The following is a 12,177-nucleotide window of genomic DNA, read 5'->3' on the forward strand; positions in this document are numbered from 1 at the left end:
ATCTCCCATGTGGTAGACAGACGCTGTAACCACTGGGCCAAGTCCATTTCCCTGGGAATAACTATTTTAGTTTGTGCTCTCTTTAGTTTCTCTTTCTCATGTCCTCATCCATGATCGATGAAGTCTTTTTCAACCTATTTTCTTATCTTCTTGGTCCCAGCTGAGGTCTCATAGGTTATAAAGTTACTTCCTGGCTTGCACAAAAAGTAAGTCAATTAGCCAAGCCTGGGAGTGAGAAAACTCAAGCCTGAGTTGCCTAACAGCAATGAATGTGTACCAATTAAACGCTGCTGGGCCTGAAATGGAAACACAACCGTCTGGCGAGTGACTTCCTCTCACTTTACTACAGGGAGATTTTGAAAATAACTTACGTGGGTTTTGTAGGAGTAAACTTTTATCCGATGAGTTTCAAAAATCCCCAAGGGTGGGCCTGGCCCTCTGCACCCTACCATCCATCAGGTCTCTCCCTGACTACAGCACCTCTGCCATTTCATCCTTGACCTCTAAAATGACAAGCACCCCAGGATCTCCAGGATGCCAAAAAAAGATATGCGTAAGTAATTAGGTGGAGCAGGTTGTCCATTCGCACACTTAATGCAACATGCTTGTTGAGTAACTATCCTGTTGAGTAACTAATAGCAACCAGGGATGGGGTAAGGCGCAGCGTACGGCAGAAAAACATCCAGAGGGTAGAGCCTTTGGGACAATGGAGACTAGGACGCTAATCCAGGCTCGGCCACTCACTAGCTGTACGACCTTGGGCATGTTACTCAGCTTCCCTCAGCTGTATTTTCTTTATCTGTACAATGAGAACAATGACCCCTATCTCTCCGGGTTTTATAAGGGGGAGCAAGAAGGTACATGCAAAGCACCGTTCTCGGTGTCTGCCCTAGAACAGGGACTCCATAAATGGGAGCTAATCTATTCCATGTTATTATGGTCATTATTCAAGTCCGCATGTGCTTAGTGTACTTATCTAAATAAGCAGAGAGCTGTTAAATTCTCTTTGTGACAGTAATGACTCCTACCATTAAAGCCTTGCTCGCCATCAGTAACAAGGCCAATACTAAGAAATAAAATAAAACGAAATCACCAGTGTGGGAGAGGCATTCTGTTCTTTATTACACCGTTGACGGTCTTTGAATCTTGTCTTTAGTACCAGAATCACAGGTATTAAAGTGCACTTAAATAAATACGGTATATCCAGCTGGATTCCCCATGATGCAAATGTACAGCCTGAGGCCAGGGTAGGTGAAATGACTTCGATCTAATAATAGACACAACTAGGTTTCAAAAGGTTCCAAGTGTCCATACACGATTTTAGAATCTATTAGATCCTTGCTGAGTTAATGAGGCCTCTTGCTGAGAATCCAAATTTCCTCTGTAAACTCCATTAACAACCCACAAGGCAGGTGGGCAAATGTGAAGGTTCTCAGAGTGATAACGCCTCGCCCAGAAAAGGAGGCAGTTGGTCTTCAAATCTATTTGCACCCCATGCTTGGAACACTACAGAGAAAAGGGGAGAAAATCATCTCCCCTTGAAGAGAGACCAGGGTGAGCTCAACCCCAAGACCCCCTGCACCCCACACACCTGCAAGAGGAGGGAATAGAACCTGGTAAAGTCAGGGACTTTCCAAAAGGCTGCAATTACCCCCCACAGCAACTTGACCTGCAGTAAAACGTTTGCCGCGTTCGTGACCCGGTGGTTTTTTGGGTCCCTGTTTAATTGCCACAAGAGATTTCCTCTTGGTAAGAGCACATGGAAAGTTTTGACTTTGAGAGTTCAGATTCTATTAATGATCCAAGTGGATTTTTTTAATACTTCTGCTTTTGTAACAACAACAACAAAAATTTTTTTTAAATTTTCCTATCTGTGCATCACTTCAACCCAGCACAGAAAATTTGCTTACTATTTCCCAAAACATCCAGTTAGGCTGAAGGAAGGGATGGAAAAATTTAGCCCCAAATGAATTTTTGGGGGTTGGAGAAGGAGTCACACGGGAAGAGGAGGGCTGAGTGGCTGCCTCCAGTGCCGCTGAGAACGCGCTCTGACGTTTCCCCGCAGTTGCCTGAATGATGCCCAGACGTCTCCTGTTGTTAAGTCCAGGGGCTCTCCAGGGAGCAACTCAAGTTTTGAACTGAAGAGGAAACAACTTAACAGTCCCCAGATGCCATCTGTCACTTCTTACAGACCACCTCACCTCAGCTCTCTCGGCTGAGCTGGCTGCCATCAACGTCTGCTCAACATCAGGACTCTCTTAAGATCGTGTGGTTTTAACCTTTGATGGGTCATCCGCAAAAAATATACATAATTCTCATACGACTTCAGAAGGTTGGGGACTGTCCCCTACAGTACACCTAAGGACCCTCAGCTTCAAACTCCAGGTAAGCAGCCGGTAATGACTCCAGACATTCTCAAGCCAAATCCCCAAAAGCCAGCTCTAACGACGACACCTAAGATTTTATGAGTGTCCATTAGCTGCCTAATGCTCTGGTAGCTTCAGATTTCATCTGTATGTGGGCAAAAATAAATACACACACACACACACACGCACATTAGGCTTGGCAGGAATGAAATGGCAAAGCCGAGCTGGGAATGGAAGGTATTCATTTAGCTTGTTCGTTCCTGACAATATGAAGTCATTAGCAGGGAGTTAAGGTGGCCCTGGCAATTGCATTCACGTAAAGGAGCCAGGCTTGGTTGTGTTTTTTCCATTCACTAAAGCAGCTCCGTTGAATAAACTGAGCATGTCCAACACTCTCCCGCCCACACAAACGATCTGCTATTAAACACTTTACTGTTCTTGCACGAAGCTCACAACAGGTTATTGCCAAGTGCTTTTGTTTGGTTTTGGTGGGGAGGCAGAAAGGGGGGGCCTAGTTTTGGCCTCTGGGTTCCTGCTGAAATGAAAACGAATCTAGAACTTTCAACCCAACATCCCTTTTTATTATATTTATAGGGTCAGGGGTTCTTCAGAGTTTCATGGTCAACATCTTGGTATTGCAAAAGAACTGATCCCAAGACAAGTGCCTTACACGTGTTTCCTTGGATGGAACCCTCCCTCTATCCTTGTTTGAAGGTGCTTGGTCAAACCTGAAGAGAACCACCTGGTCCATCTCTTACATGACATGATAGAGCGTTCAAGACTGATGAGGCAGGATTCTGTCAGCTGCAAATGTTGGAAAGGAGACTTGATTTGCTCAAGTAACTGGGATGCTAAGGGATAGAGGGCAGCTTCAGGCATGGCTGGACCTAGGAAGTCCTCTCCCCCTCTCTTTCCCCTGGTTTACTTTTCTTTGGGCAGTCTTCATCCCAGGCAACTTGTCCGCATGTGACAGCAAAAGTAGACATTGGAATCCCTGGACTAGCAATTCTAGATGCAAAGGTGCCCTCTCTCTCAGTGTCCAGTTTTCACTCTTGGGCCAATCATTAGAGGTTGGAGCCTTTCCCTGCATCGTGCCTGGCCACGGCTGGATCCCACGAACATGCTGTAGCTGCCAGGAACTACCTGAGGCATGCTCCCGGTGCAAAACGAGGGGCTTGACAGACAAAAGCCAACCTCCACAGCAAAGACCCTCATAGGAGGCAGCTTCACAGTAAAGAATTCTCTAGCGATGAAGCACCTGCTTCCCACCGACGAGGAAGGACATAACCCAGTGCGAAGAGGGAGTGGTGGTAAATTTCGAACCTCTATGGAACCAACCCCTCCCCACCACCTGCCCTCACAGAAAGCTTCTCGTAGGTAAAATGGGAGGAGGGGGAGCGATCCAAGATTATTCTCTCTCAGAAAGAACTAAATAGCCCAGAAATAAACTCAAGAAAAATCTTCAGCATCCTGTTGGAGGAAAACCCCCTGCTGTCATCTTCCCCCTTCCCACCTAACTTCTCGAGGTCAGCCTGGGCCTTTCCAGTCCTACATCTTGTCTATAACACATCCTGATGGTGCGTTCTCAAGTCCCTTTGCAAAGACACTCTATCCCAGGCAGTGAGCATCTGCAGGGCCCAACCAACCCCAACTGGTATTGGCTTCTGCACTCCAGTGCTCCCTCCAGAAGTCACTGCTCCCTCCAGACAACAGGAAATGGCATTTATCTTCACCCAGCCATGCTTAACCTGATCACATCATTTTGTTGTTGTTTTTTTCCAAATATTTATTTATTTCTCCCCCCTCCCTCCATTGTCTGCTTTCTGTCCATTTGCTGTGTGCTCTTCTGTGTCCGCTTGTATTCTCATTAGGTGGCTCTGGGAACCGATCCTGAGACCTTCTGGAGTGGGAGAGAGGCAACCATTCTCTTGTGCCAACTCAGCACCCTGGTTTTGCTAAGTCTCTAACTGTCTCTCCTCCGTGTCTCTTTTTGTTGCATCATCTTGCTGCATCAGCTCTCTGTGTTGGCCGGCACTCCTGTGCAGGGCAGCACTCCTGTAAGGGGTGGCACCACACGTGGGCCGGCACTCTGTGTAGGCCAGCTCACCAAACAGGCCAGCGTGCCTTCACCAGGAGGCCCTGGGCATCAAACCTTGGACCTCCCATATGGTAGACGGGAGCCCAATTGCTTGAGCCACAGCCACTTCCCTCATTTTGTTTCTTTTCATTCCTACATTCCCATTCTTACAGAGCAATATGTGAGCAGTCAGTCAGAGGAGCTCCCCGAAGGGCCCATTTGGCCACAGGTGTCAACTCGTTCCCACTGTTCCCTGTGCTTATGCCCAAACCCACCCCCTTTCCTTGATCCCAACACCCACATCATTGGGAACCCCAGAGATGACTGCTGTCCTCACAGTGGCATTCACTATGTGCAACAGCTCTCCTTTCCTCCTTTCTCTCTTTCTTATCTGCTTTATTTATTTGCTACTCAAGAAAAGCAAGTATAATCTGAAATTGATGGTCCGGAGCAAAGAGCCCAAACCAGCAGCCCCCCAAGTTGTTGCAAGTGGCTACACACACTGACACACAGAGGGTCTGGAGAAGATTTGAATGAGTTGTCAATTCAGTCCACTTGAAAAATAGGGATTTCTAGTCCCACTTAAAAATCAGAAGATCCGGTCAGACTGACTTTGTATTCGCAAAGGGCAACAAATAGGTGAGGAGGCGACAAGGACCCTCGGTTCCCCGGTTTCCCCACCCAGTCTGCTCCTCTCGCTTGTTATCTGAGCACTTGCAGCACTGGTGAGGGCTACCTACCCGTCCCTAAGAGGCAGATGCGGGAGGCAGGTACCATTCAGGACAGGCACCACTCTCGGCCCGAAGCCTGCTTCGTGATGCTCTTGTGTCTCGCTCATTTATCTTCTGGAGAAAGTCACATTAAGGCCAATAGCTGGTTTCCAGCTCACACTAAAATCAATGTGAACTAACCTGAGTTTTAAAGTTTTCAGCAAACCTGGAAGAGGCTAAAGTTACGTAGAAGTTCGTCCCCATACTATCCAATGGACAGACTCCAACGTGCCTCAATTGATAAAATATTATGCAATTATCTAAAATGATATCTATCATGCATGACATAGAAAAAAATTTTACAATGCATTGATTGATAAAAGGCAGGTTTCCTTATGATATGATTTTCAGCAAGTAAAAATATATACCAAGAAAAATATCTGGAATGAAATAGACTTAAATATTGAGAGTGATTAGCTATAGGTACCTAGAATCCAGACTATTAATTTTTAATATAATTTTGGTTTTCCTAATTTTACTAACATGAGAGTATATCATTTTTTAAAAACTCACACAATACCCTCCCAAATTAAGAAGCACTGGCTGGAACTCAGAGAGCATCACATTGGGGCAATGGCCATATGCCGTGGTGCCTCCAAATTAACACAGAGCACTCGTTGGCTGCCTGGAGCAGCGCTAGCACTTTATGTACTTTGAGGGGGTCTGCAGGAAAAGAAGAGCCCTGCTGGTTTAATTCAGGACCGAAAGGGCTGTTATTCTCAGCTCTACCAGATGGATTACATCCCAGGCTGGAAATCAGGATCCAACTACTCTTGTCAAGAAACCTGCTAATATGTGGAACAAGTTTCTAGATGAACAAGCTCATCTAGAAACAGAGAAGCTATGACAAGAAAGATGAACAGGACAGTGTTTACTGAGCCCCACTCAGCACATGAGATCTAGTGCCCAGGGTTCAGCATTTTACCATGGAGGAAATAGGCTCAGGGAGGTTGGAACTAGGTCCAAGACCCCAGAGGCGGGTCCATGGAGGGGCCAGAATTTCCATCTCAAGTCTTGTCGGACTCCAAGCTGAGGCTGGGATTCTTGTCCAAGGTCACTCAGGCAGTGAGCACGGCAGTGATTCCGTGCACCACAGGGCATGAATTATGAGTGGCTGAAAATGAATGAGAAACACCAAGCAATATGGAAACACCAGATAAGAGCCACAGGCACGTTTCCTAGCGCGTTGCTAAACACACACTGGAAATGGCATGTGACCGGGCAGCTGGGGAGAAGGAATGGAATATGGCCAAAACAAATGGACCCGTTTTACAGTGTCATTTATTCTAGAAAAAGAAATTAATGAGGGAAACTTTAATATCAATGAAGTCGCAAGACTATAATGAGCTCTGCTTGCTCCCAGGAGGGATAGCTTTTTAATTATTTTTTCAGATGAACTGCAGTCACAGTGTATTTGATTCATTCCCACTCTTTGGAGAGTTATACCACATTTTACCCAATGCCAAGTTAAAAAAAAAAAAACAAAAACTCATCAGAAGCAAAATAACTCTTTCCTCCCAGGGCTCTAAAGAGAAATTTGGTTCTCGCCTGGTGGCTGGTATTATTCTGACCTTTGTGTTAAACAAACACTTGGCAGATGAAATCTGAGAATAATTCTCTTTGCATCATTAACTGGAACATGGAGGGCTCCAGTGGGTTTCAATATAAGTAATAAACAAAGGAAACATGACACATTCCTGTCTAGAATACGTGCTGCCGACTTGGAGCAATTGCTCGGCGTATCGAGGTATCGAGCCAAGCTGCAAGCGCCCTGACAACACAGGCGCCCGCCCGGAAGCCGTCCTCAAGCAACCGCTGTCCTCTCCCCAGTTCCCTTCTCGCATTCTCTGGAGAAACTGCCGACCTTCCCCATCTCTGTGTCCCTCCGTGTCTCCCTGTGTCTCCCTGGGTGTGCATCTCCTCCTCGCTCTCCTCCTCTGATTAAGTGTGTGTCTGCCTACTTGCGGGGGCGTGTATCGTGTGTGTATGTCAGCGTTGCATGCGTGCATGTGCCTGCCAAACCCACCTGCAGGGTGCAATACCCTCTGTTCTGACTCCCAATCTGCCTTTTTAAAACTACATCCGCCACACGTGATCCAACGCACAGAATTATACACAAATACAAACAAGTGCATGTAAAACTGGTGAAATGTGAATAAGCGCTGTGCAGAGCACTGATGCTAAATTCCTGGTTTTGATACTGTACTATAGCTGGGCAAGACACTCCCCTTGGGGGGAAATGGATGGAGGATATATAGGATTTCTTATATTTTGCATCATCTTGTGATACTATTCTTCTTCTAAAATAAAAAGATTTTTTAAAAAGCTACATCCTCAAAATTTTCTTCAGGGACCTTCAGAGAGGGAAAAAAACAGCCCAATGCAGCTCCATGTAGAAAAGGTAAGATGAATGAGGTAAGAGTCGGTACTGAGCCCTGGGGCTCGCACACCCCCAGTGCCCGGCACTCCCCTCTAAAGTGGAGACCACAGCTGAAGCATGGTGGGAAACCCCATCAAGGACGTTTCCAGGCAGAAACCCCATCAAGGAAGGTCCAGGCAGAAGAGCCGAGCTCCAGGCAGCGCCCCCCCCCCCCCCCAGGAGGCTGGGGCCACTGCGGGGAGCTGTCCACACATGGAGGAGGGGTCGGAACGCATCAAGGTGGGCCCAGAGAGGAGAACCAGAACCAGGGCGTAGAAAGTTCTCAAGAGGCAATTTCTAACACTTCCTAATGCCTATCACCATCCAAAAATGGAACGAACAGCCTTGAGAAGGTAGCTGGAGAGGGCTAAGGAGACGCGCGCCCCCTCCGCCCCCTAAGCCTCAGTTCTGGTCTGAACCCACCCTACTCCAGCAGCAGGAAACAGGAGAGGAGCCTCTTTCCAGAACCCTGACCTGAACTGCCGGCTGGGGCCCTCCGCTCTTCCCTTCTACACCCGCCTCTCCACTCGGGCGTGACCACTCTTTCTCCATTTACTGCAGCCCAGGGGATGGGAGACACCTGCTCTCTTTCCACCTTCCCAGCTCCTAAGATTTCCTCAAGGCCTCAGGCTGCCTTGTATGATGTCTCTGACCAGCATGTGACCCCCGGAACCATCTACCAGCCTTCTACCCCCATCCCAGCCTTGGGAGCCGATCCCAGAAAGGCCTAGAACGAGTTTCCCTCTGAGACTCAGACAGAGCTCCGTTCGAGCCCAACCCCATCCAGCCTAACGCCCTTGGGCAGGTTAACCTCTCAGAATCACAGTTACACCCGTCTGCTTTGTTTAGAAGAGAAAAAATTTTAAAAGTCTATGTCCAACGATAAAGGGCATGAAATATTACGGTATATATCCATTAGAAATATTATGTATTGTGTAGGCAGGGATAATGACACCATGGAAGAACAGTTAATGACATGGGCATATACTCATGAAGGATTAAGAGAAAAATGATCTTACAAGACACTGTTCATTACAAGCACATTTTGTAGAAAAACATACCAACACAGAGAAAGAAAACTAGAATTATATATATAGTAGAAGCTCAGAGTAACTATTCTTTAATTATTCTTTTCCTATGCTTCTAAAACTGTTGACAGTGAACAACCTTTTAAGTCAGAAAAAAGCTATTTTAAAAATCATTACTGCTCTCTTCTTGTTCCTACTCCTCCTCCTCAAAAGAAAGGTAATTAACCAAGTAGCAGTACCTAATAAAAGAGCATGGTGAGCCCATCCTATCATCCTACTTACACTTTCATAAAAAGCAAATATGGGGAAGCAGATGTGGCTCAAGCGATTGAGCTACCCCCTACCACATAGGAGGTTCTGGGTTCGGTTCACAGTGCCTCCTGGAGAAGATGAGCAAGACAGTGAGCTGACACAACAAGATGACACAACAAGGAGACACAAAGAGGAAAGACAAGGAGAGACACAACAAAGCAGAGAGATGTGGTGGCTCAAGCGATTGAGTGCCTCTCTTCCACATGGGGGGTCCCAGGTTTGGTTCCCAGTGTCTCTTAAAGAGAAGATAACAGACACAGAGAGCACACAGCAAATGGAACAGAGAACAGACAGTGAGCACAAACAATGGGAGGGGGAGGGAATAAATAAATAAAATAAATCTTTAAAATAAAAAGCAAATATGACCTGCAGTATTTGGGACTTGGAGAAACGGGACAGCTCGGACAAGTAGGCTAATGGAAGGTCATTACGCAGAGCCAAAGGCATGACTGGACTCTCAAAGATCAATTCTTGGACCAAGTCTTGCCGTCAAATCTAAGGGATTCCACTACCACCCTGCCCGTTCTGGCCTTTTAGGAAGAAAGGGTGCCGCGTGCCCTGAGGCACTGCTCCACACTGTGCTATCGTGAAATGCCTGACAGCAGAGCCATGTCCCCATTCATGCGCTTTTGTCCCCTGGTAATGAGCTCCCCTGGCTCCCTCCCCATGCTGGGAAGGAGTGGCCACAGAACAGCACCAGCCATTAAAGCCCCCCGGGGAGCGCTCTTAGAGGAATCCGAGAATTTGGCAGCAGCCGGAACACAAGAGACCAAAGCAAATAGTCATCACAGTGGAGAAACTCAGCTTGGCTCAAGCTGGAATGCTTCGCGGTCCCCCGGGTGTGCTGGAGTCTACACTGCAGACACGTGTAGGCAGCAGCCACGGGTGATGGTGACCCAAAGGCAGGTCTCAAAACCAAAAGCCACGATGCTGTATGCCATATCCCCTTCCCTCCTCCCACCTAAAGGAAAGGATCCAGGGCGAGCAACCTTGCAGCTGACACATGCAATATTCGCAACCCTTTCCATCTCCAATCCACACTCACACATTAGGCATATTTCCAGAATGTCTGGTGAGGGCCTCTCTAGAACAGCTTTGGTGGAGTATGGCATTCCACCCTGATGGCCACAGTCCCTCCGTACTGGCAGCCCCCAAGCCTCCAGCGTCAGTCCTTTGGATTTTCCTTCTCTCAAATGGAATTAAGAAGCCATAAATTCGCCTTGATCCCATTCGGTGGGCACCAGCATATACTTCCTGAAGCAAAGTTTAGTGGCTTTGGGGCCTAATGCCCTATTAGAGGGGATAAATGCTGAGTGCACATCATGATTATAAACACTTTAAGACCTATACCATAGCTGAATGGACCGTTATGCTCTGCATATGAACCATCTTCTTAAGCTGTTCCTGGAGAATTGAAACTATGCCTGGAATAAAAGGCCACCTGTTGAGGGTCAATCTGTGCAGAAAGCTTGGTCTGTGCTGCTCCCTATAAACAGAGACCCACAAGGCTAGTTCCGAGAGGCAGAGGTGGCACTGTGAGCCTTGGCATGGCCATCTCCACAGCCTTGACCCACCAAGCTTGGGAATTTGGCCAGATGGACCAGAACTGCCAAGACCTCCAGGCATCATGCAAACAGGCAGTGGCCCAAGCTCTCACACTACTTCTCTCCCACTACTGGAGAGGAAAACAAGGTATCCATGCAGAAATCTGCCACGCACTCTTCTTCCTACCAAAGACTAACTACATCATGATTGGAGAAGGCCCTTTGCCTGGAAAGGTCAGCCCTTCTGCTGATGCACCCACCTCCCACACACGAATCCAGGAGCCTCTGGCTCCTCCAGCTTCGTGCAAACCAGGCCCCATGTGGAGGGGGAAATACCCAGATCCCCAGGGAATACTTCGGAAGTGGGTACTGAGCCTGCCACTCTAGGCAGGGAGCCCCAGGCAGAGGCGCTTTAGCCCTGGGATGACTTCAGGAGGGATTTCAGCGGGAAATGATGCTAGCTCTTTCTATCATTAGAGACGAGAACCCAGCTTTTCATCCCCATTTCCTTCCCCCTGCTCTGGCTCTGTCACCTGATAGCAAGCTCCCTTGGCTTCCTCCCCATCTCTTTCAGGGCCCTTGGGGGGCAGCGGCCAAGTCGGGGGCCAGTTGTCTGGCTGTGCTTCAGGAGACCTGTCTGGCACACACTGTAACCCACGTCCTGGTCTGCAGCTTACTCACACAGAGGGGCTTTCACTCAAGCTTTGAAAGTCAAAGAATGTCAATAATTTCCTTACCCACCCCTCAGCCCTGCCCTCCCCTCCAGATATAATAATTGAAGGCCATCTCCGGCCTGAGCCATCCTCTCTATTTGCATCCTCTACACCATAGGTCGTGACCAGGCTCATGGGTCACCACCCTGGACAGGGAAGCATATCCTTCCCACCCAGAACCTTGATCACCAAGGGCTGAAACATAGGGCAGCACCGTATTTGTTCAACAGAGGCCTTCCGTTCCAGAGCCAGGAGAGAAAGGCACAAAGGAAAACCTGCGTTCAGGTGTCTAACCATTTAAATGCTTGACCAGCAGACGGTGGGAGCTGGGCAGGCAGGAAGTTTTATGTCAAATCCATCTCAAATTCTGTTTGAACCTAAACCGCGCTATTATAATTAACTTCATACCCCAAGGCACACAGCTTTCTGGAAACCTGGCACAGAGCTCCCCCAGGTAGAGGTTAACGTTTTTCAAACCTGAGCACTCGGTGACAGGGGAGGTGTCAAAATAATCTAACACCTTGTGGGAGGCAAATTATATTTGGTGAACAAGGGATGGAGATGCTCGGCAGGCCAGCCCAGCCCCTACAAATGACCGCCCAACGGTGCCTACAAGCAGAGATCCAGGATGCCGTATGCTGCGTGGGCCCCTCATCACTGAGATGCCGCAGCATCCAAGGCCACGAGTGGCCAACGTCCTTCCAGTGTAACACATCAGAAACACTTACAGCCCCCAATCATGCGTAAAATCACATGCATACCCTTTTTCTGTCTGAATATTCGGTTTCGTTGCATTCCCCCAATACAGAAAAAAATGACCACACATGACCAACTTCCAATGATACCGAATGCTGAGAATGCCGTAACCCAGCATCGGTACAATGACCAGGAGAGCGTTCTGATTATTAAAAGGAGGGTTTCCGAAAAATAAAAAAAATTAAAATAATA

The 12,177-nt window shown here is 47.7% G+C and overlaps 1 protein-coding gene across 2 annotated transcripts in view; it reads right to left on the reverse strand.

The window, feature by feature from the left end:
- The window catches only part of SLCO3A1 (solute carrier organic anion transporter family member 3A1), a 295,681-nt gene that overhangs the window by 219,076 nt on the left and 64,428 nt on the right, over window positions 1-12,177 (reverse strand). The window lies entirely within an intron of this gene.

Source organism: Dasypus novemcinctus, chromosome 3 (genome assembly GCF_030445035.2).
Source record: "Dasypus novemcinctus isolate mDasNov1 chromosome 3, mDasNov1.1.hap2, whole genome shotgun sequence".
Lineage (NCBI taxonomy): Eukaryota > Metazoa > Chordata > Mammalia > Cingulata > Dasypodidae > Dasypus > Dasypus novemcinctus.